General features: G+C 44.0%; 1 protein-coding gene across 4 annotated transcripts in view; it reads left to right on the forward strand.

Annotated features, from left to right (window-relative positions):
* The first annotated feature begins 6,798 nt into the window (after window positions 1-6,798).
* GGACT (gamma-glutamylamine cyclotransferase) overlaps window positions 6,799-27,376 on the forward strand; it is a 55,764-nt gene continuing 35,186 nt past the window's right edge. Inside the window, exons 1-2 of one of the 4 annotated variants that reach the window (XM_010368508.2) lie at window positions 6,799-6,852; window positions 11,838-12,008. The gene's annotated coding sequence lies outside the window, so the exon portion shown is untranslated. Of the gene's footprint in view, window positions 6,994-7,891; window positions 8,878-11,837; window positions 12,009-27,376 lie in introns of those variants that run through there. The other 3 variants (XM_010368510.2, XM_010368509.1, XM_030921953.1) reach the window with 3 other exon arrangements.

The raw sequence follows: 27,376 nt of genomic DNA on the forward strand, positions 1-27,376 counted from the left end.
CCCACTTGTGATAAGTGTTAGAGAAAATGTTTTCTCTCTTGATTTAAATTCTACTTTTATCCATCTTTTTAAAACAATTAGGTCTCAGCAGTTAAATTTTGATAGCATTAATTATGATGGCTAGACGAGATTTGTCTTGAAGAATATCAAAACTGCTCATTTCTAGAATTTTTCTGACAAAGCATATAGATGATAGCTTTCACAGTACTGGCCTAGGAAACTGCAGACCTTGCAAACAAGGTGACAGGGTAGAAAAAGCATAGGAACAGGTGTGTGAGAGCTGTGCTAGGGTTAACTTCACTGGCATGTGTCTTTTATTTTTAAGTTCCAGCAAACCAATTAGATACAAACAACTCCAATCCTTCTGTTAGTTACCTGGAACCTGGGATGAATCTGTTAATTACTCCATGCCTCAGTTGCTTCTGATTAAAATAATGGTAGTGACACAGGATTTTCTTCTCAGTCATTTTGCAAGATGCAACACCCCACCCAGGCCTCACTCAACCACACTACCTGCTGCAGGAGACAGCCTGCCCACTCAGCCTGCCAGGGCCTAGTCAGGCTTACGCACTGGTTCCCCAGTTCTTGTCTTACACCCAAGAAGAATGAGGATGCACTGACAATCAAAGGGTGAGCAAGGTAGGGTTACTGAATGATGAAACAACTTTCATGGAGAGGGGACACCGGGGTGGTCCCCCTACCCAAAGGTGGGAAAGTTCCCCTAATATGGCTGAGTCTGGGGCTTTTCATGGGCTCAGAATGGAGAAGGGGCAGGCTATAGGTAGTATTGGAAAAGGCAACATTTGGTTGGTTAAAAGGCATAATTCAGAAAGAATCAATCGGGAAAGGGTGGGCAAACAGGAACAGAAGTTCTCACTCTGGGTTGCAGACTTCATCTGGGACCAACAATCCAGTCTTTCAGCTTTCAGGCTGCTTTTGGCTTGAAGGTGGGGTTTCACTGGGGACCTGCCCTATCTGCCTAGGCATTTGGCTGCCTCCTGTCACTATCAGTAGTTGTCCTTGCTTTGGTTAATGTCTCCTCTATGAAATAAGATTGGACTAACCCAGGAGCCTTCAAAAATACCTAGATGCTTAACCCTTTTTTTAAAAAACTGAACTCTTATAGAGAAATCCACTAGAAGTTACAAAGGTGAGTTGCTTTGCATGCTTATGCAAATCCTCATCAAAATCTGTTGTGAAATGTTGTAATGTTTGAAATGCCAACACCTGCATGGAAATAAATATTTTGAAGGTTTCTAGTCCTGATATGGCCTGATAAGTTAAAAAAGTATCTCAGACTGAAAAAGTAAACTTCTGCCCCCTGCCATCCATCAGGCTGAGATAGTGCAGATAAAGACGGCAGCTGAGGGAGCAGGAAACATGTCCTCCAAGGACACACTGATGTCATATCAGGTCAAACACCCCCCGTCTTTGGGTGCTTGCTGCTTTCTTACTGAGAGGCCTCCTTCTGGAAAAGCATTGACTCTCAGAAGCTTTGCTGTCTGAAATCATCAGGAGTGAAGCATCTCAACTTGCCTGGGGCATCCAAGTCTCCTTGAAACAAACAAGCAGCCTCTATTTCCAACCTGGGTGCAGAGCTTCCCTTAAAGGGTTTCTGGGTGTGCCAGTCTGCATCTATATTAATTCTGTAGTCTCCAAGGACATAGACTCCCAGATCTGATGTTGACCTGTACTCGCAGCCGTGTCTGCCTTGAACCTGTCAAAATACTCTTTCCTTTAAATTTCACCTACACGCCACCCCTCCCCTAAGTCTTCAAACTTTACCTTTGCTGAGGCATCCCAGGATTCCTCTGGCCTCAGTCTTCTCTCCTTTCAACGAGCCAATAAATCTGACTTCATCCGACTACAGTTTTGCACCTGGTGGTCTTTGATTGGGCTCAGACAGGCCACGTGCCTATCAAAGCAGAAGACATTCTCCCTGGTCTTCACTATTTCATGCAAGAATAAGGATCAAATGGATCATGTGCATGAAAGAGCTTCATTGAGAGAACTACATATATAGGATTATTTACTGGAACTAATAATTTTAACAAAGAGGTTCAAACATAAATGATTAGTCCTGATAATATACATTTCAAGGTATATTACCCAGCTTCCCCATTTAAACCTCATGTTAAGAGCATGGGTTTTCAGCTCAGCTGCGTGTGAGTTCAAGCCGTTGTACTCTCATTTACTGGCAGTGTACCTTTGAGTGAGTTATTTTACCTCTCAGAGCCATTTCACAGATAGAATGGGGATAATAATATCTGGTTCATACTATTCTTCAAAGGATGACACAAGAAGCATCATGAAGTGCCTGGCATATGAGACCCACTCAATATGCATTCATTCCCTACAATGACCACTCAAAGGGAACCAAGCTACATTTCATTTTGTAATGTTTACATTTCTAGACACCAGATTAGCATGATTTCCTTTTAAAAGTTACTGTTTTGTTTGGATAGCAGGGCCCAGTGACTTGATTGGCAGCAAGGTGATAGGGTTAGAGATGGCTGTGGCCTGCCTACAGCTCTTTCAATGTCATTCGCTTTGAGCATGGTGGATAGTATACTTGGCTGGTCAGATTACTTCTGAGAATTCTTAGTTATTCTCCTATTCATGATGAGGGATTTATTCAACAAAGCTAAGGAAATAATCTCATAGTGCTTTGTTCCGATCTTTGCTTGTTGTTCCTGAAATTACAGAAGATGGCAAGAATAGCATAAACCACCTCAACTTCAATTTCTTGGAAAATTTCATATACTTTTTAAAAAAGATACTGCATATCTTTTGTGGAGAAAAGGTCAATGCCTTATTCACAAAAATCTGACAGCAACCCACATCATCTTTAAAACATTAATTCTAGAAATACTGGGATTGAATTTAATGTGAGTGAACTTAGCTTCGTGAGGTTGGTTTTCTCTGCTCGTTAATTTGTCATGGGTTTAAATTGTTCAGCAGTGAGACCTGTTGTAACAAGTAAAATAATCACACAGAAAGAATAATCCTGCTGTTTTCAAATTTAACAACAACTTTTTAGAGCCAGGTTTACAAGTGGAAGTAAGGAATCCAATGGTTTGCAAAATATACACTATTTGCTGTCTTTTGCACACACATTTTCTGAATTAGCCTAATAATCCTACGTTGAAACTTGAAAGTCTTCTTATTAAGTTCATACTGATTTGCAAAGGGAAATGATCAGAAAGTAAACCTCATGGCATGAGGTGCTTGAAACATACACACAAAGCATTAAGGTCTGCGCTCGTGAAACTGGGTGCAGTAGGGAGACAGTTACAGAAAGGAGAGGAAGGTGTTGAAACAGACGCAAGAGCAAGAAACACAGTTTGCAGGGTGGGCAAACTTTCTGTAAAAGGGAAGAAGTTAAGTATTTTAGGCTTTACAGGCCATATGGTCTCAGCGGCAGCTACTCAGTGCTGCCGCTGTCCTGTGAAAGCAGTCACAGACAGTGTCAACAAACAAAATTTTATATACAGACACTGAAACTTAAATCTCATGAACTATGATGATTCTTTCGTTTCCAAAATTAAAGTATTTAAAATGTAATTTAAAATTAAAATGAAGTATTTAAAAATGTAAAACTCATTATTTGAAGGCCGCAGACAACCAGGTTGGATTTAGTCTGCAGGCTATTTAGGCCCAAAGATGATTATTAAATGGTTTACTGGAATAATTCGGTAATACTTCAGTAGATTTTATGGTGTTATTCAGTTGGACTTCAAGCCCCTTATATAGCCCCTCCTTTTGGTTGTTTATTTCACATTATAACTAGAGTTTCAAGGGATGCAGGGGATATCTTCCCTCTATTGAGTGGTACTTGCAATGCTGGAGACATGCAGGAGAGGTAACACCCAGAGGAGGCTGATGTCATTTGCATAATATTAAGTGGCACTGTATTTAGTTAAATAGGAATGTAAATTAGACATTACACCCAGGTCTAGAAAACAGAGATCAGCAATTACCTGCTCTGATTTAGGCAATACAAATGCCAAACTGGTTAATTCTGGTTAAAGACAATTTGCTGGTTTAAATCCTTGGAGTTGATAAAGAAAACGTTTGCTGAGCTTTGAACAGGTGCTGATATGATTTGGGTCTATGTCCCCACCCAAATCTCACGCTGAATTGTAATCCCCGGTGTTGGAGGAGGGGCCTGGTGGGAGGTGATTGAATCATGGGGACAGATTTCCCCCTGGCTGTTCTCGTGATAGTGAGTGAGTTCTCACAGGATTTGGCTGTTTAAAACTGTGTGGCACCTCCTCCTTTACTCTCTCTCTCCCCGTCTCTGGCCATTTAAGAATTTAAGATGTGACTCTTTCCTCTTCACCTTCTGCCATATCATAAGTTTCCTGAGGCTTCCCCAGTCATGCTTCCTGTACAGCCTGTGGAACTGAGTCAATTAAACCTCTTTTCTTTTTAAATTACCAAGTCTCAGGTAGTTCTTTATAGCAATGCAAGAACAGACTAACACAGGTGCATAGTGATTTGCTGACTGCATGACCCTAAGCCTAGAGGATGTGGGAGTTTGTAAAAAGGCAGAGCAAAGGGACCAGAATGAACAGAGCTGAACCCTTTGCAGTGAATGACTCAATAGTACCATTTGGACGCAACCAAACAGATTTGGCAGGTCAACCCACTTCCTAAAAGCCACCAGAGCAGTTGGCTTGCCAAGGGATCCTGAGTAACTGACCAACCCTAAATGTGACAAGCCCGGGACCTGCCTAGACTGACCAGTCTGTTTCCTTGAGACATTTTGTGAGTTTTATCTCTATGAGACCCTTGCTCTGCTGTGGAGCTGTCTTCACAGTGACAGCACCTGGAGTATGTCCATACACAAGAAAATCCTCACTTAGCACCCTCTGTCCACCTGCAGAGTCTTAGACCCTACTCCTGGCTAGCTGAACCAAAATCTACACTTTTTGACAAGATCCTGGGTTGATTCACATGCACGTTAAAGTTTGAGAAGCACTGAGGTACATCCTCCAAAGACGATGGTTCTCAAACTTGAACTGGCATCACTCATTAAAACGTCCATCTCTGGGCCCCACCCCCAGAGTTGCTGACTCTGAGTTGACTCCCAGAGTCAGGACACCTCCGGTGTGGCTGGAGATTGGGCATTTCTAAATACCCAGGTGCTGCCGATGCTGCTGGACTGGGACCACATTTCAAAAACTGCTCTTCAAACTGTGAGTTGTTTTCCAAGAAGTTAATCTGAATGCTTCATCCCACAGAGCCTATTCTATGTTAAATTGGGCTTTCCCAGCCTTACCTGGTGATAGATGCAACTTAACATTTGTCTTGACCGGGTGCTGTGGCTCATATGTGTAATCCCATCGCTTTGGGAGGCCAAGGTGGGTGGATTGGCTGAGCTCAGGAGTTCAAGACCAGCCTGGGCAACGTGGTGAAATCCTGTCTCTACCAAAAATACAAGAAACTAGCTGGGTGTGGTAGTGTATACTTGTGGTCCCAGCTACTCAGGAGGCTAAGGTAGGAGGATCACTCGAGCCTGGGAAGCAGAGGTTGCAATGAGCCAGCACATGCTACTGTACTCCAACCTAGGTGACAGAGTGAGAACCTGTCTCAAAACAAACAAAAAATTCATCCTGTCTGTCATCTTTAATTTTCCTTTATCAGAAGAATTAATCTATTTGCCTTACTTTCCTTTGCTGACATGATTTTCCTCCCTCAAAAAAGAAATGAAAGTGGAATCATTTTTTCACTTCAAAAAGTTAAGATTACTGCTTCCTTTAAAAATATTAATATGAGCTAGACAAGTTTTTTAAAATACATTTCAATTTAATCATGAAGTGTCCAAGACAAGAAAAGACTCTGTGAAAACCAACTACTTATGTACCTGATGGTTTAGATTTCTTTTGGAATTGTACATCTGTTCAAAATACAATCACATCTGCATTGTTGGAAATGTTTGGATAAAAACCAATTTATATAAAGGTTTCAATCAGTCCACGTCCATGAGAAAGTAGAAAGGGCAGGAAATGATTAAGGGGGATTATTGCTAATCTGATAAGCACAGATTTGTGGCTTTCGGAGAGACAGGAATGTCACTCTCTCCTTATCTGTACCATTCCTACCAGCTGGCCCCCAAGTGGCATTGCTTCAACCCAATGTCTCTAGGGAAAATTTTCTCTTCTGATTTTGGTTCTCAGTCCTGTAATTTCTGGGGCTTAAATTAGTCCTGGAGCTAGGGAAGAGGTGATGTCATCCTTCCATTGTCTCCTTCAACCACAGTTTCATTTTAAAAGAGTATTGGTAAATAAGTGGGCAGTGTGACTAGATGACTGTCTGGACTCGGTATCAGGGCTGTGTGCACGCTCAGCTGGGGGCCCTTGGTAACGTGTGATGTGATAGATACACACATGGCTTGCATCCCCAGGTGTGTCTGAGCTTTGGGTTCATTTGTGTGAGAGTGTGTGTCCATCTGATGTGCTGTGTCCTCAAGCTTGTGGAGTCATGAGTCTGTGTTTTGTGGGGTGTGGCCCAGGTGTGTCTGGGTCCACCATGCATTCGGGGCTTGAGCCTGAGTGCTCAGGTGTGTTAGGGTGGATGTGACTTCTGTGGGGCGTCCCCAGGTGTGTGAAGCTGGTTGCGCTGTGTCTGCGGCGGGGCGTCTCCGGCGGGCATCGGCGTGGGTGGGTCTGGCTCTTAGGCGGCCAGTTGTGCGTGCGGCCAGGTGTGTGCGAAGGCGCAGCAGGGGCGGGCGGGCCTCGCGTCCCGCCTGCAGGGGGCGCCGCCGGGGGCGGCCTGGGAGCAGAGGCGCGGGCCCGGCCCTGCATTTCCGCCCGGCCCGGCCCTCCCCGACGGCCCGGCTGCCGGCAGGTGAGGCGCTGAGCGCGGGCGGGGGCCGGGGCTGCGTCCGCTCCGCCCCCCGCGCGGGTTGTCCTGAGGTCCGCGGGAACTCGGGGCGTCGCTGCCTGCGCGGCGTCTGGGCCGAGGTCGTAGCACCTGGCGTCCCCGCGGGTGAGGGAGGAAGCCTGGGGCGCCGCCGGCGCGGCCAGCCGGAGGGAGGGGACGGTGGACCCCGAAACGCGTCCTTCATTGCCCCGCGCGGGGGCCATGGGCGCCATTGCCAGAACGGGCGGAGGGCGGCAAAACCAGGAACCGCCTCACGCTCGGACGCTGCTTCCCTGTAAAGGAAACGTGGCCGCCCACACGCTGGCTTTCAGAGGACCTCAGCTGAACCAGGCTAACACTTCTCAGAAATTGTTCTTAAAGATTTCCCGTTTGTAAGGAGACTAGAAGCAGCAAAAGAAATCTAAAAACGTCTCCTGGCACTTGTGAATTTCTGATCTAAGGTTTCTTTGGAGCCGTTAGTGAAAATTCTGAAATTTTGAAGAAATTTATTGACTTGATTATTAATTATGGTTATCCTTGCTATTTTACTCTGTGGGCCAAGGACAACGCCATAGGCTCAAAAGCTGACTTAAGTGTTTTTGGAACACAGCTTCTTAACTCCATGCTTAGCTGATTAATATTGAAGTGATAAGAAAATGTACTAGATTTCTGGCCCTTTTTTGTTGTTTGGGATGGAGTCTTGCCCTGTCGCCCAGGCAGGAGTGCAGTGGCGCGCTCTCGGCTCACTGCAGCCTCTGTCTCCTGGGTTCAAGCGATTCTCCTGCCTCAGCCTCCCGAGTAGCTGGGATTACAGGCGCCTGCAATTTTTGTGTTTTTAGTAGAGACGGGGTTTCACCATGTTGGCCAGGCTGGTCTCGAACTCCTGCGCTTGTGATCCGCCCGCCTTGGCCTCCCAAAGTGTTGGGATTACAGGCGTGAGCCACCGCACCCGGAATCTGTGGCATTTTTTAAAAGCGCGTTATTTATTTTGCTAAATGTCCCGGGAAAAATGATTAATGAAAAACTACAGGTGACCTATATAAAGTGTAGGTCTTTCACACACGTACGTGTCCTTATGTACATTAACCTGTAAATGAAGACTTTTCCCTGGCCTCATTCAATTTATTGAAATGCTCAGATGAGGAGCACCTGCAGTTTGCCCGTATTTTCCCAATATGCCTTGTTTTCCTGCAACTATTTCCAGGAAAAGCCAGACTTTCCTCCATAAGCAGACCACTGTGTTCTAGCAGAGATTTGCATTGTAAAAGCTGAGTTTGCAAAGTTAATTTCGAATTGGTGGATTTTTGTATGGAAATGCTTTGGGCTAGTTGACTTTACTAACCAGGACCTATCTACTACTAATCAGGAGAGGGTGGTGGTTTGTGGTTCTCTGGATAGTGGGTAGCAGTAAGTAGAACAGAAGAGGGATTTTAAAATGATCTGTTCATTTTTCTCTTTACTAGTAAGATTTCCAATCTGTGTCAATTATTGAAGTGAAGTCATTGGGAGGCTTTGTACCCACCTCGAGCCAGGGCCCTTACCAGGGATTAGGGCACCGGCAGACTGGTGTGGAGGTGTAGTGCAGGCGTGCTTGAAGAGGGACAGGACCCAAGGAAGGGTGACAATAAGAAGACAAAAACATGAAATATTCGCAGCCCTCTTTAGAACATCCTCCATCTAGGCAAAATCTATTAGGAATTTTAAGAGTCTTCAATTAAACATGACCGCTCAGTGTCCTGCTGAACAGGAGTTCATTCTTCAGTCGAAGCTCTGTTGTCAGTAAAACTGCTCAGGATAAGGCAGCCGTGTTTAGGCTGTGAGGACCTGCCCCTGCACTGTGGAGCTTGCTCCGTAAAAGGCGTCTTGATACCCCCTCAGATGGATTTACAGAAAAGACTCAGCTGTTGGAAGTCTCTGGGATTATATGGCGTCATGAGGTAACAGATCTGGTAAATAGCTAGAACGTAGAGAGGAACGAAACCAGAGGCAGTGTGCTGTTGGAGCTGAGAGGTGAGTGCTCACTGGAGGGCCAGGAGAAGGTCACAGTTGGACAGACCTTAAGCAGAGAGTGGATTTTTATAGGCAGAAGAGTGGAAAGGGTGGCCGACACCATGAGCAAAAATCAGAAGCTGAAAATGACAGTGTGTTCAGAGAAAGGCAAACAACTGGCGTGCTGAGCCTGGACTGCGCGTGAAGAGGGGTGGGGGTGCCTGGAAAGCACGGCTCTCTGGTGATAACCTCTACTTTTCAATCAAGGTTCTGATTTTTTCTTTTGCTTGTTTATTGGGAAAATTTTAAGCAAACATGAAAGCACAGCAAAGTAGTAGAATGAATTTCCATATATCCATCAAATGGACTTCACAAGTCTCGTTTGGCCATATCCACTTCATCTTTTTTCTTCTTTTTTTGGTTGTGGCTGAAGCAGTTTAAAGCAATTTATTCCAGACAACATAACATTTCACCCCTAAATTGTTCAGTATGCTTCTCCAGAGAAAGGGCATTTGCTTGTGTAACCGTAATACAATTATCACCTCCTGATGAAATTGACAGTAATTCCTTAATATTTTCTAAAACCTAGCCCATGATCAAATTTCCCTGATCACCTCAAAAATGAACTTATTTTTACTGTTGGTTTGTTTGAATCCAAATCCAGACAAGAATTTGTTGACTATCTGTTATCTTTTTATTTTATTTTTTGAGACAGGATCCAGCTCTGTTGACAACATGGCTTACTGTAACCTCAAACTCCTGGATTCAAGCCATCCTCCCACCTCAGCCTCCTGAGTAGCTGGGATTACAGGCATGTGCCACAACGCCCAGCTAATTTTTTTTTTTTTTTTTTTTTTTTTGTAGAGATAGGTATTGCCCAGACTGGTTGGTTGTTCCCCGCACCCGCAATGGAGTCTCATTCACTCTTGTCACCCAGGCTGGAGTGCAGTGGCGCAATCTTGGCTCACTGCAACCTCTGCCTTCTGGGTTCAAGCGAGTCTCCTGCCTCAGCCTCCCAAGTAGCTGGGCTTACAGGTGTATGCCACCATGCCCAGCTACTTTTTTTGTATTTTTAGTAGAGACGGGGTTTTACCATGTTGGCCAGGCTGGTCTCGAACTCCTGAACTCAAGTGATCCACCTGCCTCGGCCTCCCAAAGCGCTTTGATTACAGATGTAAGCTAACATGCCCAGCTGTTGTCTCTTTCAGTCTAGGGCAAGGGTGGCAAATTTCTCTGTGAAGGGCCAGATACCAGCTCATTCAGGCTTTGTAGGCCCTATGGTCTCTGCCGTAAACTGCTCAGCTCTGCCATTGTCATGCAGGAGTAGCCAGGGGTGATAGTAAGTGGATAAGCGTGACTGTGTTCCAATAATACTTAATTTCCAAAACCTTTGTGTTTTAAAATCCACCCACAGGCTGGACTGACCCGCAGGCTGTGGTTTGTCCTCGCAGGTCTAGAGCAGCCTTGGCAGGTTTCTTTAATGCCAATGACTGTCGATGTTGCTTGGTTGATTGGCTTTAGAGGGCCTCATGTTCTGGATCTGTTGGGCTGCTTTTGGTGGAGTATGGTTTGACTTGCTTCTTTATCCCCTATATTTCCTGTAAACTAGAAGTTCGATCTAGAGGCTTAATTAGGTTCATGCTCGCCATTTTTGGCAAGTCTACTTCAGAAGTGGTTTGACTTTTTTAAAATCTAAATTTATCTGACTTTAAAGACTTGGAAACCCTCATCAAAGAAGCTCAACATTACCAAAATAGGAGCTCAGCATTACTAAAATCGGCTTTGCCTGATGGCTGAGAATACATTTTTTCTCTTTTTCTTTTTACTTTTCTTACTTGTGGGAGAGTATATAGAGCTGTTATTTCTCAAAGAATTCTTTCTTGATTAATTTTTGTGGGTACCTCCTAGTAGGTGTATATGAGATACAATGTGTAATAATCACATAAATAATCAGGGTAAATGCGGTATCCATCACTTCAAGCATTTATCTTTTGTGTTACAATCTAATGATACTCTTTTAGTTATTTTTAAATGTACAGTTACATTATTACTGACTATAGTCAGCCTATTGTGCTATCAAATACTAGATCTTATTCCTGCTTTCTAGGTTTCTGTACCCATTAACCATCTCTACTTTCCCCCAACCCCCCACTACCCTTCCTAGCCTTTAGTAACCATCATTCTGATCTCTATCTCAGTGAATTCAATTGTTTTAATTTTTGGCTCCCACAAATGAGTAAGAACATGCAAAGTTTGTCTTTATGTGCCTGCCTGGGTTATTTCAGTTCACATAATGACCTCCAGCTCCACCATATTGTTGCAAATGACAGGTTCTCCTTTTTAATGGCTGAATAGTACTCCATTACATATATGTACCACATTTTGTCAAGGAGGTCTTGAGAACTTTGAACCCTTTCTCTAGGTCACTGGAAGATGCCTCTATTCAAGGCATTCTTTGGCCCCTCAAGCATGTGAACTACACTTTTGCACTGAATATAAATATATTCCTGGCCGGGCGCGGTGACTCAAGCCTGTAATCCCAGCACTTTGGGAGGCCGAGACGGGCGGATCACGAGGTCAAGAGATCGAGACGAGACCATCCTGGCTAACACGGTGAAACCCCGTCTCTACTAAAAAAAAAAAAAAAAAAAATAGAAAAATCTAGCCGGGCGAGGTGGCGGGCGCCTGTAGTCCCAGCTACTCGGGAGGCTGAGGCAGGAGAATGGCATAAACCCGGGAGGCGGAGCTTGCAGTGAGCTGAGATCCGGCCACTGCGCTCTAGCCTGGGCCGCGACAGCGAGACTCCGTCTCAAAAAAAAAAATATATATATATATATATTCATTCCTTCCTTGGGCATGTGCCCAGGGTCTCAGATTGCCTTCTAATGGGAGTTAGGTCATTTATATTTGTTTTTAAGCCCCTTATCGCTTAAATGTTTAATTTTCTTCAGTTGACTTCCTCTTATCTTACCTCCCAACAGGACTGAAAACTGGATATTTGGTGCCCATGGACTTTCTGGTCACCCTATGAGGTGGACTTACTTTTTCTTGAGTCATGTGGAAGGAATCTGAAGTCACAGGTTTTTAAGACTCTCAGGCTTACTGTGGATCTGGATTCTAAGGCAACACTTCCTTGAAGAACAAGGTTACAGGTGAGAACTGTTAGCCTCTGTTCTAGAGTGTTCATTGCTCAAGTTCTAGAGCACCACAAGAAGTATGCTGACAAATAGTGTCAGTTGGAAGCCCTTGTCTCTTTGTCATTTAAGAATAGTGGTGGGGGGCCAGGTACGGTGGCTCGTACTGTAATTGCAGCAGTTTAGGAGGCTGAGGTGGGAGGATTGTTTGATCCCAGGAGACTGAGGCTACAGTGAACTGTGATTACACTGATTATGCCACTGTGCTCCAGCCTGGGCAACAGAGTGAGACCCTGTCTCAAAAAATTAAAGGAGGAGGGAAGGGAAGAAAAGAATAGTAGAAAAATTGTATGTTCATTTCTACGTCTGTTTTTCTCTGGGGTGTGTGGTCTTTTGATTTATAAGAATTATATATTGAGAATACTAATCTTTTGTCATATATACTATAACTATTTCCACCCTATTTTTTATACTTTGTGTAATACAATCTCTAGGCTTTGCAAAAAATTTTAATTTTATGTAGTTAAAAATATCGATATCCCCTTTACAGTGTCTTTGTTTTGTGTTTTGCTTAGAAAGACCTGCCCATTTTAAGGTTTCTTTTTAAAATTCATGTTGACACAGATAAATGAAAATGTAATGAGAGCTGGGAACATGTGATTCTGAAAAAGACTATTGAAGGGGGAGTATTTCCAGACAATATAATACCAAACTAATGTTGGCATTAAGATTGGCCCTATGGCCCTATGTTGCTAAGTGTTGAAGTTGGGCGATGAGTATTTGAGAGCTCCTTCTATCATTACCCTAGTTTTGTACATATTTTACTTTCCATAACAAAGTTTTTTTTAATTTTAATTTTAATTTTAATTTTTTTTTACCAGCAATAGCAGGGGGAAATTGTATCTCTGTCCCATTCATTCATATTCAGCAGCTATTTATTAAGCTGTTCTGAACACTGGAGGGTATCATGTTAATAAATGAAAAAGTTATTGAAATTTCTGTTATGTGGGAGACAAATATTAGCATCATGGTTAAGGGCACCAACTTCTGTGTCAGACCGCCTGGCTTCTCGTCCTCCCACTGCCACTTACTAGCTGGGTGATTTTGGACTTTTTAATTAAAAAGATATGTGTAATAACAGCTGTCTGGAGGCTCTAGGGAGAATGTTTTCTTGCTTTTTGCAGTTGCTAGAGGCTACCTGCATTCCTTGGCTTATTGGCCCTTTTCTCCATATTCCAAGCTAACATTTCCCTTCTCTGACCCTGCTTTTGTCATCACATCTGTCTGATCTGATCCAGGACAGGTTTTCCAGTTTTAAGGATTCCTCATTTGATTAGATTAGGCCCACTTGGATAATCCACATTAATCTCTGCATCTCAAGGTCTTACATCTGTGAAGTCCCTTTTGGCATAGGAGGTAAGATTCATAGGTTCCGGGGATTAGGATGTGAACACCCAAAGTGGCCATTATTCTGCCAGCCACAGATTTGAGGAGACAAAAGAAAGTGAATGTGACTGAGTCCTTGGCAGGGAGGAGATGGGACTGGAGAGGGAGCCAGGCAGAGAGGATTCAGTAGGTCATCATACGTTTTGAAGTTCCTCCCAACAGTAAGAGGAAGTTATGGTCAGATTTATTCCCTCAAATCTGGAATCAGCTGTTTCTCCAAGGAGCCCTAGTTAGCTGTTTTAAAGTGAAAAATGGTACTTAAAGACCATAATCTGGACCTAACAGGGTGCTCATTACTGTTGGATTGGCAGTTGTTTTTAAGCCATTTCAACGGACAGACAGGGAAAACCATTGTTCAAGATAAAATATTTCATGAGTGCATACTGGTAACATCCAAGTCTGTTTCTGGACTACAGTGTTTTTGCTTAATGTCATAGAACTTATCCATACCCCTTTCTTCCACTCCAGAAATCTCAGTTCACAGCAACCCAGCGTAATTGATTATTTGCTTTAGCCCTCACCTCATGGAGTCACTGTCACAGGGGTGTGGGGATTGGGGGGAAGACCACAGAGGTAAAGTGTCATTTTTGTTACATCGTATCAAACCTACATACCATCTACATGACTTCTCTCTTTTGCTGTTGACCTTGCTTACCTGACTGAAATAGTGATTGGCAGGTTTCTCCACTGTAAAGTCACACTTTCCCCCTCCCTTCATTCTGTGCTCTGAAAGGAAGTCACAGTGAGCAGCCTGCACTTCTGGAGGGAGGAGTTATTTAGGCTTCCTCTCCTTAAGGGGAAAGTGTCTACATATGTTATTTGGAATTCTTCCATGCAGGAGGTTTATCTGTTTTCTTGCATTTATTTACTCAGTCATTTGTGTCATTATGGACTCACAGATACTTATTTTACACTTTAGGTTCTAATCCAGTACTCCTTATTTTGTTCTCCAGTTGTTCCTGCTTTGGCCATTGGTAGCCTGTTCTGTCGTCTCCTGTGTCCCTTCGACTTGCCCCATCATTCTGGGCTGGTGGGTTTGTTTATTTTTGAGCACTTCTTTGCTTTCCAATATTGCTAGATGCCCTAGATTCTTCTTGTGTATTTCCTGCTCCAGTCTTAGGTTCAGCCGTTTCTCTAGGGAACCCTGGTCCTCTCTGTTGGAGATGTTGTTAGAAACCACAAGCTGGATGCTGGTGTGCTTATTTAGACTGTGGTGGCATTGCTTGTAGGTCCTCTCAGCTGATGGAGCAAGGAAATGTCTGTGTGTACTGACCTGTGTATATACACATATCAGTAAATACTTCTGTATGGAACCATCTGTTTCTGTGAGTCCACACTGGTGTCTCCAGCCCCAACCCTTTACCCCATGGATCACTCTCGCCTTTTCCCTGCTGTCTCTCACCTCCCACTCCAACAGTGAGAAACCTGGCTCCCATCGCCTGTGGCTCATTTGCCTACTTTTCAGTACATACGTGTGTATGACAGTGTTGGAATTGCCATCTCGCCCTATGGGAACCACTGAATCAACGAGAGCCTGGTTTTTATTAATATATACAGTTCCTTTTGCCTTTAGTCTTCTAACTGTGGACTGGGCCAACAGGTGAAACAGTTTCTTTGGGCAGGCTGAATGAGATCCTGCTACCTTGAGAACATCTTACCAGTCAGATCTACAGGGTGCAGATTCCATGGCTTCCCCCTGGCAGTTCTTCCGTCACTTGGCTGTTTTACTCCGCCTGAGCCAAGGCAGCCTTTGCTATCCTGACTTGACATAGAAGAGTTCCTTAGTAACTGTGTTCATTTGCTAGGGCTTCCATAGCAAATTACCACAGACTGGGAAGCTTAAGACAACAAAAATTTATTCTCGGCTCACAGAATCCAAAACCAGAATTCAAGGTGCTGTCAAGTCTGCCCTCCCTCCAAAGGCTGTATGGAAAGTCCTTCCCTAGATTTTTCAGCTTCTGGTGACTCCAGGTGTTCCCCGGCAAGTGGCCGCACAGCTTCTGGTTCTGCTCTGTCTTCACATGGCCCCTCCTCGGTGTCTGTCTTCTCTCCTGTCCCTCATAAGGATATCTGCCATTGGATTCAGGGCCCATGTAGGCTGCCCAGGATGATCTCATCTCAGCTTCCCTAATTAATCGCATGTGCAAAGTCCCTTTGCCGTGTGAGGTGCCATAGTCAAAGGTTCCAGGGATTAGGGCATGGACATGTTTGCGGGGACGTTTGTTCTGTCAGCCTCACTTTGTGATGCTGCAGCCATCGCAGGATCAGAGCAGATCCCAAGGCATTTTTGGCAGAGTAAGACCAGGTGCCAGTCCCCAAGGTGTGTTTCTGCTGCTCTTATACACCGAGGCAGTGCCATCAGGTCTAGACCCAGCAGGCCCCTCCTTCCTCAGCGCTGAAGGGAGGGGGCTTTGGGCTGACAGGAGACATAGGTTTCATGCGTGAATTCCATCAGCAGAACGGTGCTCAGAACCTTCTTTGATTCACTCTGTAGGGGCAGAAAGGGGGTGATCCCTCTCTACCCCATCATAAGGGTCATGGCTGACACCCCTATGCCAAACATTAACAATAGAAAAGCAAAACACGTGTTCAATCATAGTTTTACATGACACAGGACCTTTCAGAATGAAGACCAGAGACCCAGGGTGAACTCTCCAGATTTTGCTTAGATTTGAAGAAGCACAGACCGCCATGTGGAAATCCAATTGGGAAAAAGGGTGTGAGCTGATGGAAATAGACCGAGTGGGGAAGCCCAGCAAGGCCAGTCTCCAGGTTCTTCTTGGCCTCTCTGTTGTGGCATTTCTTCCTTCCGGGAATGGGGCAGGATCCTCTTGTCCAAGGTCTTTATGGCCAGCTGTTACACAGAAAGGCGTGGGGAAGGCTAGAGTAGTACTTTTAGGTTTTATGGCTAGCTTTGGGGAAAGGGGTTCTGGTTCCTGTCACCTGCATTGGGGAAGAGAAATTCTGGATCCTATAGTTTGCCTTGGGGGAGGATGAGAGGGGCAAGACACACGCAGGAGAAAGTTGGAGAGACTGAGCTGCTGAGCCCCACAACTCCTAGGCCCTCCCCTCCCGACAGCTGCTGGCACTCCTGCCTCCGCACCCTGGGGGTGGTTTTGCTGCAACTGCTCTTTTATTTGAATTTCATGTTATTTTGTCCTGCGTAATTGTTTTTGCATACTAGCCTGAACACTGCTGGGCTGTGAGCTCTGACTGGGTAAGAACCATGCCTTCCTCATTCGGAGTCCGCCATCATGCCTTCCACATAGTGGGGACCCAGTAAGAAAGAACTCACTTCCATTTAGTCGAGAATGTTTTTACAGAACTCATGTTCTGAGTCAGGCCAGAGTAAATTAGAGTAAGGAAAAGTATATGCGGGAATACTCCTCATATTATGCTGTGTTCTTGTCCATTTTTCAAACGACCACATTTACTTTTCAAGCTTTTGAGTGTTAATTACCTCTTCCTGCTGTTGTCATCTGTACTTGGGAGTATGAAGAGGTAAGTTTAATGAAAATTAATATTTTTACATCTCATGATGGTTTTATTAACTTACCAGCATTAAATGAGGTTTGAAAAGTGTTCTTTGAGCCATTATTGAAAATAATCATAACTGCCTGCTTTGAATTACTCTTCTTCCCTTGATTTGGTTTTCTGCAAAGTTAGATCCAGATTATAAAAGCCTAATAAAAACTTAGGAGATTAGTATATCTCATAAATGAACAAAGAATGGTTTGACGGCATTGCAGGGAACATTTACGAAGTCTAAGTCATGGTTAACGTGGTAATTTTAGGAAGAATTGTGAACAGCAAGATCTTTTACAACAGAAGTCAAGTAGACTCACAGGTAAGCCAGCAGTACCAGGGTTCCAGGGCTTAAGATCAGCTGGGATATAACTGAATGTACTGACTGGGAGCTTGCCAGAAGCTCGGTTACCTGCCTCTCACTGGGTTTCTCGAGCCTCTTTGTCACTTTCCGTCTGGGCTATCTGGCAGATACCTTACACAAATGCGACACATTCTGGACTCTCAGGCTTCAGTGTGGTGGTGGCATAAGTGGATGTTTTCATTATGTAGAATAAAAACAATATTGGCAGAATATCTATAACAGAGACATGTTGAACAAACTTGTGTCCAGGGAGGCGCTCTCTCCATTGGCAGTGTTTGGGATTAGAGCTGTAGAGGTGAAGGTGACCACTACTGTGGGAGGAAAAGAGGAGTGCACTTGGTGTTCGGACATTTCCCTGTGGACACGCAGATGCCAATATCTCCTTATCAAATGAATGGCTTTCAGAGTCAACTTTGTGGTGAGGGCTCTCAGAAAACATCCATTTCCCTTTCCTATCTTTCCCTTCTGATATTTTAGTTGTGCCTGAGTAGGTAACGAACCCCTGGTGAAGAGAGGCAAGCGAAAATGTCATTCCCACCCTTTGTTCATAACAATTAGGTACAAATTGGCCTTGAACTTGGTTCCTGCAGTGATAGAGACACATCCCAGTTGATGAACCCTTCTTCCCTCCCTGCTGCTCTCCCTCCTTTCCTTCTCCGCTTCATCCTTCCCTATGGCCCTCCCTCCTTTCCTTCTCCGCTTCATCCCTCCGTACGGCCTTCCCTCTTTTCCTTCTCCCCTTCCTCCTTTTTTCCCCCCTTTTCAGCATTTTATTGTGAACATTTCCAGACATACTCAAAAGTAGAGTGTAGTAACCCTCATGTGCCAGCCACCCAGGATCAGAGATCACTGCACCATACTGGCTTTGCCATGCTTGTTCTACGTGCCCTCCTCTCTTTGTGTTTTGGAGTTTTATTTGCTTGTTTCTAGAGAATTTTGAAGCAAATGCCAGAAATTATGTCATTTCACTCCCAAATATTTTAGTATGAATTTTGAGGGTTTTTTATGTAAATATTCTATCCAACAATGAAAAAAAATCCTTGATATCTTTTAATATTGTATCCCAATTTCCTTTTTTTTTGAGATGGAGTCTCGCCCTTGTCACCCAGGCTGGGGTGCAATGATCTTGGCTCACTGCAACCTCCGTCTCTCGGGTTCAAGCGATTCTTCTGCCTTCGCCTCCCGAGTAGCTGGGATTACAGGCACCCACCACAGGCCTGGCTAATTTTTGTATTTTTAGTAGAGACGGAGTTTCACCATGTTAGCCAGGCTGGTCTTGAACTGCTGACCTCAAGTGATCTGCCTGCCTTGGCCTCCCAAAGTGCTGGGATTACAGGTGTGAGCCACTGTGCCAGGCCTACTTTTACAAAGCAAGGTCTGTGCAGTTGGTTTATTCAAGTCAGAATTTTTGTTGTTGTTGTTGAAACGGAGTCTCACTCTTTGTGCCCAGGCTGGAGTGCAATGGCACGATCTCGTCTCACTGCAACCTCCGCCTCCCGGGTTCAAGCAATTCTTCTGACTCAGCCTCCTGAGTAGCTGGGATTACAGGCATACGCCACCACGCCCAGCTAATTTTGTATTTTTAGTAGAGGCGGGGTTTCTCCATGTTGAGGCTGGGCTCGACCTCCTGACCTCAGGTGATCTGCCTGGCTCGGCCTCCCAAAGTGCTGGGATTACAGGCGTAAGCCACCGTGCCCAGCCTCAAGTCAGAATTTTTAAATCCCATCTATTGTATTTGGTTTATGTATCTCTTGTCTCTTTTAAAAATAATTTTGTATGCCAGGCATTAATTTGATTCAGAGTGTTCTTATTCTTTTACCTTTCATTTTAAACTGTTTTAGAGTAGTTGCATGCTCTCATGCTTTCATTCATTATTATTAAGTTTATATACAGTAAAACCAACTTGTTTGTACAATGCAAATAGATTTAAAATGTGTGGATTCTTGTACTGGCCATCACCAATGGGATACAGAGCAGTCCCATCACTGCTTTTGTAAATTCAAGCCTCACCTATTAACTGCTATGGTTTAGGCTCTCAGCTGGTGGTAGTATTTAAGAAGCACAGAATGGAGATTCCTGTCATCTGCTTGGAAGAACGGTAGCATATAGGTTTTATTTTGTCACTTGAATCTCCCTGTTTTTCTTCTGAAAAGTTACTGGAGGGTTCGACCTATTGACAGACCTTCCTTTCTAATATAGGGACATCACAAATGAAGAACAGCTGACAAAGGAGACTGAGGACAGACATCAGGTGGGCTCTTGAGGTTGCTGTGGCTGAAGCCTCAGAGGCCAACTGCAGGGAAGATTTGGTTTCAAGTGTTAAAGAAATGGGATAGATTTCTTCCTCTTTTTTTACACACAAGTGTGATTTATATATTATATGATATTCTGGAGGAAGCAGTTCTGTTAATTTCTTTTTATTATTTCAGCTTTTATTTTAGATACAGGAGGTACCTGTGCAGGTTTTCTACAGAGCATATTTTACCCAGGTAGTGAGCATAGTACTCAGTGGGTCATTTTCAACCCCTGCCTCCCTTCCTTCTCTGATCTAGTATCTTCAGTGGCTCTTGCTCCCAGGTTTATGTCCATGTGTGCTCAGCATTTAGCTCCCACTTATAAGTGAAAATGTGGTATTTGGTTTTCTTTCTTTTTTGAGATGGGGTCTTGCTCTGTTGCCCACACTGGAGTGCAGTGGTACGATCTCAGCTCATTGCAACCTCTGCCTCCCAGGTTCAATCGATTCTCCTGCCTCAGTCTCCTGAGTAGCTAGGACTACAGGTGCATACCACCACGCCCAGCTAATTTTTGTATTTTTAGCAGAGACGGGGTTTCACCATGTTGGCCAGGCTGGTCTCAAACTCCTTACCTCAAATAATTCCACCTGCTTAAGCCTCCCAAAAAGTGCTGGGATTACAGGCATGAGCCACCATGCCCGGCCAGGTTTTCTCTTCCCATATTAATTCTGTTAAGCTTATGGCCTCCAACTGCATCCATGATGCTGCGAAGGACATGATTTCTTTCTTTTTTATGGCTGTGTAGTATTCCATGGAGTGTATGTGCCACATTTTCTTTGTCTAATCCACTGCTGATGTGCACCTGTGTTGATTCCATGTCCTTGCTGTTGTGAATAGTACAGCAATGAACATATGAGTGCATGTGTCTTTTTGGTAGAATGATCTATTTTCCTTTGGATAGATACCCAGTAATGGGATAGATAGGCAGCTCTGTTTTAAGTTCTCTGAAAACTCCAAACTGCTTTCCACAGTAGCTGAACTAATTGACATTTCCACAAACAGTGTATAATCATTCCCTTTTCTCCACAGCCTCGCCAGCATCTTTTTTTTTTTCTTGACTTTTTGATAATGCCATCCTGATAGGTGTGAGATGGTATCTCTGTGGTTTTGATTTTCATTTCTCTGACTAGTGAAGATGAGCTTTTTTTGGTATGTTTGTTGGCCACTTGTATGTCTTCTTTTCAGAAGTGTCTGTTCATGTCCTTTGCCCATTTTTAATGGGCTTATTTGTTTTTTGCTTGTTGATCCTGTGGTCGAGTCATTTTTGGTTTAAAACTAACGTATTAGGCCAAGTGCAGTGGCCCTCACCTGTAATCCTAGCATTTTAGGAGGTTGAGGTGTGTGGATTGCTTGAGCCCAGGAGTTTGAGACCAGCCTGGGAAACATAATGAGACCCCATCTCTCAAAACAAGCAAATAAAAAAACCTAACATATTAATTGACCATTACATCTGTTGGGGTTGGAATAAATCAGAAATAGTAAAGGATTAGTAGGGATGTTACGTCCATTGGACTCAAGTCTTTGTTTTGTTTAAAAAGTTATGTATGGGTTTCTTTCAAACTTCTGGCTTATTGAGATTGTTTCAATGAAGTCACATATATGCACATATATTTCATGGGATGGGGGAAGGGGTAATGGAAGAGTATTGGGCCTTTAGTCCAGGGTGTTTAGAATACCAGACTAATACACCTGCTGCCCCCTGGTGGCAGTGTAGTAAACAGTGAAGTTCAAAGGTAAGGACTTGTGGAGAGCTAAGTCCAGTGGACTGTGGGTGTTAAGAGGATTGTAGAGGAAACTGGGAGATGCCGCTTCTCTCCCACTCTCCTTGTGATTGCTACCTATATGGTCTTAGAAAAATCATTTAGTTTGATTGAAGTGTAGATTTCATGTTCTTCAACTTTAAAATGTACTTTCTAAACTTTTTCCAGCATTAATCCCCTGTTCTTCTCCAAGGATATTAATAAAAGATGCCATTATATAGCAAATGATGTCAAGTTCAGTGTTTTCCTTTAGCAGCTGTATCCTAAGAAACCCCAGATATTTATTCAGGAAAGCAAGTTCTAGAGTATACCCTGAAGCTGGATACAGATTCAGCTCTGGGCAGCAAAATGCATAAATCTACCTGCAGCGTTAATCAGTGTGAGGACTCTGTGTTCTTATGAAAAGCTTACATCATCTAAAAAACGTTTTTTATCCTGGTGTGGTGGTGCATGCCTGTAGTCCCAGCTACTCAGGAGGCTGAGGCAGGAGGATCCCTTGAGGCAAGGAGTTTGAGGCCACAGTGCACTGTGATCACACCTGTGAATAGCCACTGCACCCCAGCCTGGGCAACGTAGCAAGACCCTGCCTACAAAAGTAAATAACTGTTTTAAACATTAACACATAAATTTTAGCATCTTAACCATTTTTAAGTGTACAGTTCAGTAGTATTAAGTATATTCACATTGTTATGCAACCAACCTCCAGAACATTTTCATCCTGCACAACTAAAATTCTATATCCATTAAACAACTCCCCATTTTCCCCATCCCCCATCTCCTGGTAATCACCATTCTGTTGCCTGTCTGTATGAATTTGACTACCCTAGGTATGTCATAAAAGTAGACTCTTACAGTATTTGTCTTTTTGTGGACTGGCTTATTTTGCTTTGCATAATGTTCTCAAGGCTCATCCATGTTGTAGGATGGGTCAGAATTTCCTTTTAGCCTTTTCAAGGCTCTGTAATATTCCATTGTGTGTATATGCCACATTTTCTTTATCCCTTCCTCTGTCAGTGGACACTTGGCTTGCGTCCACCCCTTGGCTGTTGTGAATACTGATGCTGGGAGTGTGCATGTGCTATGTCATTTTTAGTGTACTGTGCTGACTAATGCAGAGAAGGGCTTATACTGGTTTTTCCTGCACATAAAAGGTTAAATTTCATAATAAAGAACACCAGTCAACCATACCAGATAACTAGTATATGGCTTTTTGTATGTTTGAGTGAGTTAAAAAAAGGATAACATTTATTGGATACAAGATATATGCCAGGCATTATTATATCTGTGATATATTCTATTTAGTCTTTATAATTTTGTGATTTATCCTTCACTCAGAGGGACTAAGAGTTACTGAAATCATGTGTGTGCCAGAATGTGTATATACATACATTATCTCCATACCTCAGTGTTTGAGGTGGGCATTATTATCCTGATTTGTTGGGAGTTGGAACTGAGGTTCAGAGAGATAAAACACCCTGAACAAGGTCACACAGCTAAAAGATGGCAGGGTTTTACCGGACTTTGAAATGAAGTATATCTAGTTCTAAAGTGTGTCCTCTGGGCTGGGTGTGGTGGCTCATGCCTATAATCCTAGCACTTTGGGAGGCTGAAGTGGCAGGATCGCTTGAGGCTAGAAGCTTGAAACCAGCCTGGCCAAATGAGACCCCGTCTCTGCAAAAATTAAAATTAAAAAAAGAAAGTATGTTCTCTGCCCACACCACAGTTTCTTCTGCTGCGCAGCATATATACGTCTGTGTTCTGAAGGATATTAGAGTGGTATCAAAGAATGGCACTTCTATATTGTCACTAGAAAAACTGTAATATCTTTGCATTAAATATGGTCTTTTCAATTTTCCTTGCAAAGACACAGCATCATTTTGGATGAGTTCATCTGAAATGTATTGCCAAGGCTTGCCTGCTGGGGGATTTTGCAAAACAAATCTCCCTACTTACAAAAGGGTGCTTCTCACGTGCTAGTTCCCATGTATCTGAGGTTACCCTCCTTGACACTGTTATCTTCCCTTTTTTCCCTTCTTTCCTTTGGATTGGCAGAGAGCTAGGACTGTTGTCACTGCTCTCTTCTTCCCCATCTCTTTAATGCCATGGTGTTTTGGGCTCGAGTTTTGATCTGTTCTGGCACCGTGTTTTCACACAGCTCAAGGGCTATAAACTGTCCTCATAGGGGGTCGTTTTCTTGGAGACTCAGCAATCTCTCAGGGAGGCCAATTGCAACATTTTCTCACATATGGAATTACTAGATGAACAAATAAGTTGTGATACATCATCTGAGCAGGCATGTAATCCTAAGATTCCACATTTTTGGGTAACCTTATAGCAACACCCCACTCTGCAGTAAAAATTTACTGTATTTTAGTCTATTCTCATATTGTAATAAAGACATCCCTGAGACTGGGTAATTTATAAAGGAAAGATATTTAATTGACTCATGTTCAGCATGGATGAGGAGGCCTCAGGAAACTTATAATCATGGTGGAAGGGGACATTGCTTGGGATTTTATAAACTTAGAGGATGGGTAAGGACCCAGACTGTTACAGAGATTCATTTGAGGTCTGATATAATTTGGCTGTGTCCCCACCCAAATCTCATCTTGAATTGTAGTTCCCATAATTCCCACGTGTCGTGGGAGGGCAGGTGGAGATAACTGAATCATGGCAGCAGTTCCCCCCATCCTGTTCTTGTGATAGTGAGTGAGTTCTCATGAGATCTGATGGCTTTGTAAGGGGCTTCCCCCTTCACTGGGCACTCATTTTCCTTGATGCCACCATGTGAAGAAGGACATGCTTGCTTCCCCTTCCATCATGATTATAAGTTTCCTGAGGCCTTCTCAGCCATGCTGAACATAAGTCAATTAAACCTCTTTCTTTTATAAATTACCTAGTCTCAGGTATGTCTTTATTAGCATTATGAGAATGGACTAATACAGTAAATTTGTACCACAGAGAGTGGGGTGCTACTATAAGGATACCCAAAAATGTGGAAACCACTTTGGAACTGGGTACAGGCAGAGGTTTGAGCAATTTGGAGGACTCAGAAGAAGACAGGAAAACGTGGGAAAGTGTGGAACTTCCTAGAGACTTGTTGAATGACTTTGTCCAAAATGCTGATAGCAACGTGGACAATAAAGTCCAGGCTGAGGTGGTCTCAGATGGAAATGAGGAACCTGTTGGGAACTGGAGCAAAAGTGACTCTTGTTATACTTCAGAAAAGAGATTAGTGGCATTTTGCCTCTGCCCTAGAGATCTGTGGAACTTTGAACTTGAGAGAGGTAATTTAGGGTATCTGGTGGTAGAAGTTTCTACGTGGCAAAGCATTCCAGAGGAAGCAGACCATAAAAGTTTGGAAAAAAGGCTGGGCTCGGTGGCTCAAGCCTGTAATCCCAGCACTTTGGGAGGCCGAGACGGGCGGATCACGAGGTCAGGAGATCGAGACCATCCTGGCTAACACGGTGAAACCCCGTCTCTACTAAAAATACAAAAAACTAGCCGGGCGAGGTGGCGGCGCCTGTAGTCCCAGCTACTTGGGAGGCTGAGGCAGGAGAATGGCGTGAACCCGTGAGGCAGAGCTTGTAGTGAGCTGAGATCTGGCCACTGCACTCCAGCCTGGGTGACAGAGCGAGACTCCGTCTCAAAAAAAAAAAAAAAAAAAAAAGTTTGGAAAATATGCAGCCTGACAATGTGATAGAAAAGAAAAACCTATTTTCTGGGGAGAGATTCAAGCCCACTGCAGAAATTTGCGTAAGTAACAAGGAGCCAAATGTTAATCACCAAGACAGTGGGGAAAATGTCTCCAGAGCATATCAGAGACATTCTCAGCAGCCCTTCCCATCACAGGCCTGAAGGCCTAGGCGGGAAAAATGCTTTTGTGGGCTGGGCCCAGGGCCCACCTGCGCTATGCAGCCTCGGGACATGGTGCCCTGCCTCCTAGTTGCTTCAGAGAGTACAAGCCCCAAGCTTTGGCAGCTTACATGTGGTATTGGGCCTGTGAGTACATAGTGGTCAAGAATTGAGGTTTGGGAACCTCTGCCTAGATTTCAGAGGATGTATGGAGGCACCTGGATGTCCAGGCAGAACTTTGCTGCAGGGGCAGAGCCCTCATAGAGAACCTCTGCTAGAGCAGTGCAGAAGGGAAATTTGGGGTTGAAGTCCCCACTGGGGCACTGCCTAGTAGAGCTGTGGGAAGAGAGTCCTTCAGACTCCAGAGTGGTGGAACCAGCAATGGCTTGCACTGTGCACCTGGAAAAGCAGCAGACACTCAATGCCAGTCTGTGAAGGCAGCGGGGAGGGAGGCTGTACCCTGCAAGGCACAGGGGCGGAGCTGCCCAAGGCCATGAGAGCCCACCTCTTGCATCAGCATGCCCTGGATGTGAGACATGGAGTCAAAGGAGATCATTTTGAAACTTTAAGATTTAATGATTGCCCTATTGGATTTCAGACTTGCATGGGGCCTGTAGCCCCTTTGTTTTGGCCAATTTCTCCCATTCGGAATGGGTTTATTTATCCAATGGCTGTACTTTCATTGTATGTAAGAAGCAACTAACTTGATTTTTATTTTGTGGGCTCATGGGCAGAGGGGACTTGCTTTGTGTCAGATGACGACTTTGGACTTCACTTTTGAGTTAAAGCTGGAATGAGTTAAGACCGAGGAACTGTGGGAGGGCATGATCGTGTTTTGAATTGTGAAGACAAGATTTGGGAGGGGTCGGGGGTGGGATGATATGATTTGGCTGTGTCCCCACCCAAATCTCATCTTGAATTGTAGTTCCCATAATCGTGTTGTGTCAAGGAAGGCACCTGGTGGAGATAATTGAATCATGGGGGACGGTTTCCCCATCCTGTTCTCATGATAGTGAATGAGTTCCCATGAAATCTGATGGTTTTATAAGGGGCTTGCCCCTTCACTGGGCACTCATTCTTCTCCTTGATGCCACTGCCTTGTGAAGAAGGACATGTTTGCTTCCCCTTCTGCCATGATTGTAAGTATCCTGAGGCCTCCTCAGCTATGCTGAACATGAGTCAATTGAACCTTTCTTTTATAAATTACTCAGTCTTGGGTATATCTTTGTTAGCAGCATGAGAACAGACTAATACAAGGTCTTCAGTAAACCTTGACAGCAGGATGTTGGCCAATAAATATAAAAAGTGGGATTGGTAGAAATTGCTGATTGCAACCAAATATCCATTCTCTTCTTTCTTAATTACTGGTCCTGTTTTATTCAGTGACCCATGTGCCTAATTATGGTGAATGAGAGGTAAGCAGAAATGCGTGAGGCTTCCAGGGAGGTTTTAAAAAGGAACCCGATTCAATTGGAAGTAAGGCCCTGGGATTCTCCACCTGCCCTGCCTCATGCCGCCTCCTTTGAATGTGACATTATGGCTAGAGCTCCACCAGCCTTTTTCTTTTGTGAGGGGAGATGGTAGTACCTGAGATTAGAAATTAGTTAGCACATAAAGGGATCAGTCAGATATGTAACTGCATTCAGGCTAGTGGGAGCCAGGTTTCCCAGTGTCAAAGAAGAGAGTTATGAGGCCGGGCGTGGTGGCTCAAGCCTGTAATCCCAGCACTTTGGGAGGCCGAGACGGGTGGATCACGAGGTCAGGAGATCGAGACCATCCTGGCTAACACGGTGAAACCCCGTCTCTACTAAAAAATACATAAAACTAGCCGGGCGAGGTGGCAGGCGCCTGTAGTCCCAGCTACTCGGGAGGCTGAGGCAGGAGAATGGCGTGAATCCGGGAGGCGGAGCTTGCAGTGAGCTGAGATCCGGCCACTGCACTCCAGCTTGGGCGACAGAGCGAGACTCCGTCTCAAAAAAAAAAAAAAAAAAAAAAAAAAAAAAAAAAAAAGAAGAGAGTTATGAATACAAAAATGCAGAAAACTGGAATGAATCCTGTGATATGCTTTGGGTTGTGTTTGTGTGAATTCATAGTTTTCAATAAGTGTAGACAGATACAGAAGTGAACATAGATGTAAAGGTA

Source organism: Rhinopithecus roxellana, chromosome 18 (genome assembly GCF_007565055.1).
Source record: "Rhinopithecus roxellana isolate Shanxi Qingling chromosome 18, ASM756505v1, whole genome shotgun sequence".
NCBI lineage: Eukaryota > Metazoa > Chordata > Mammalia > Primates > Cercopithecidae > Rhinopithecus > Rhinopithecus roxellana.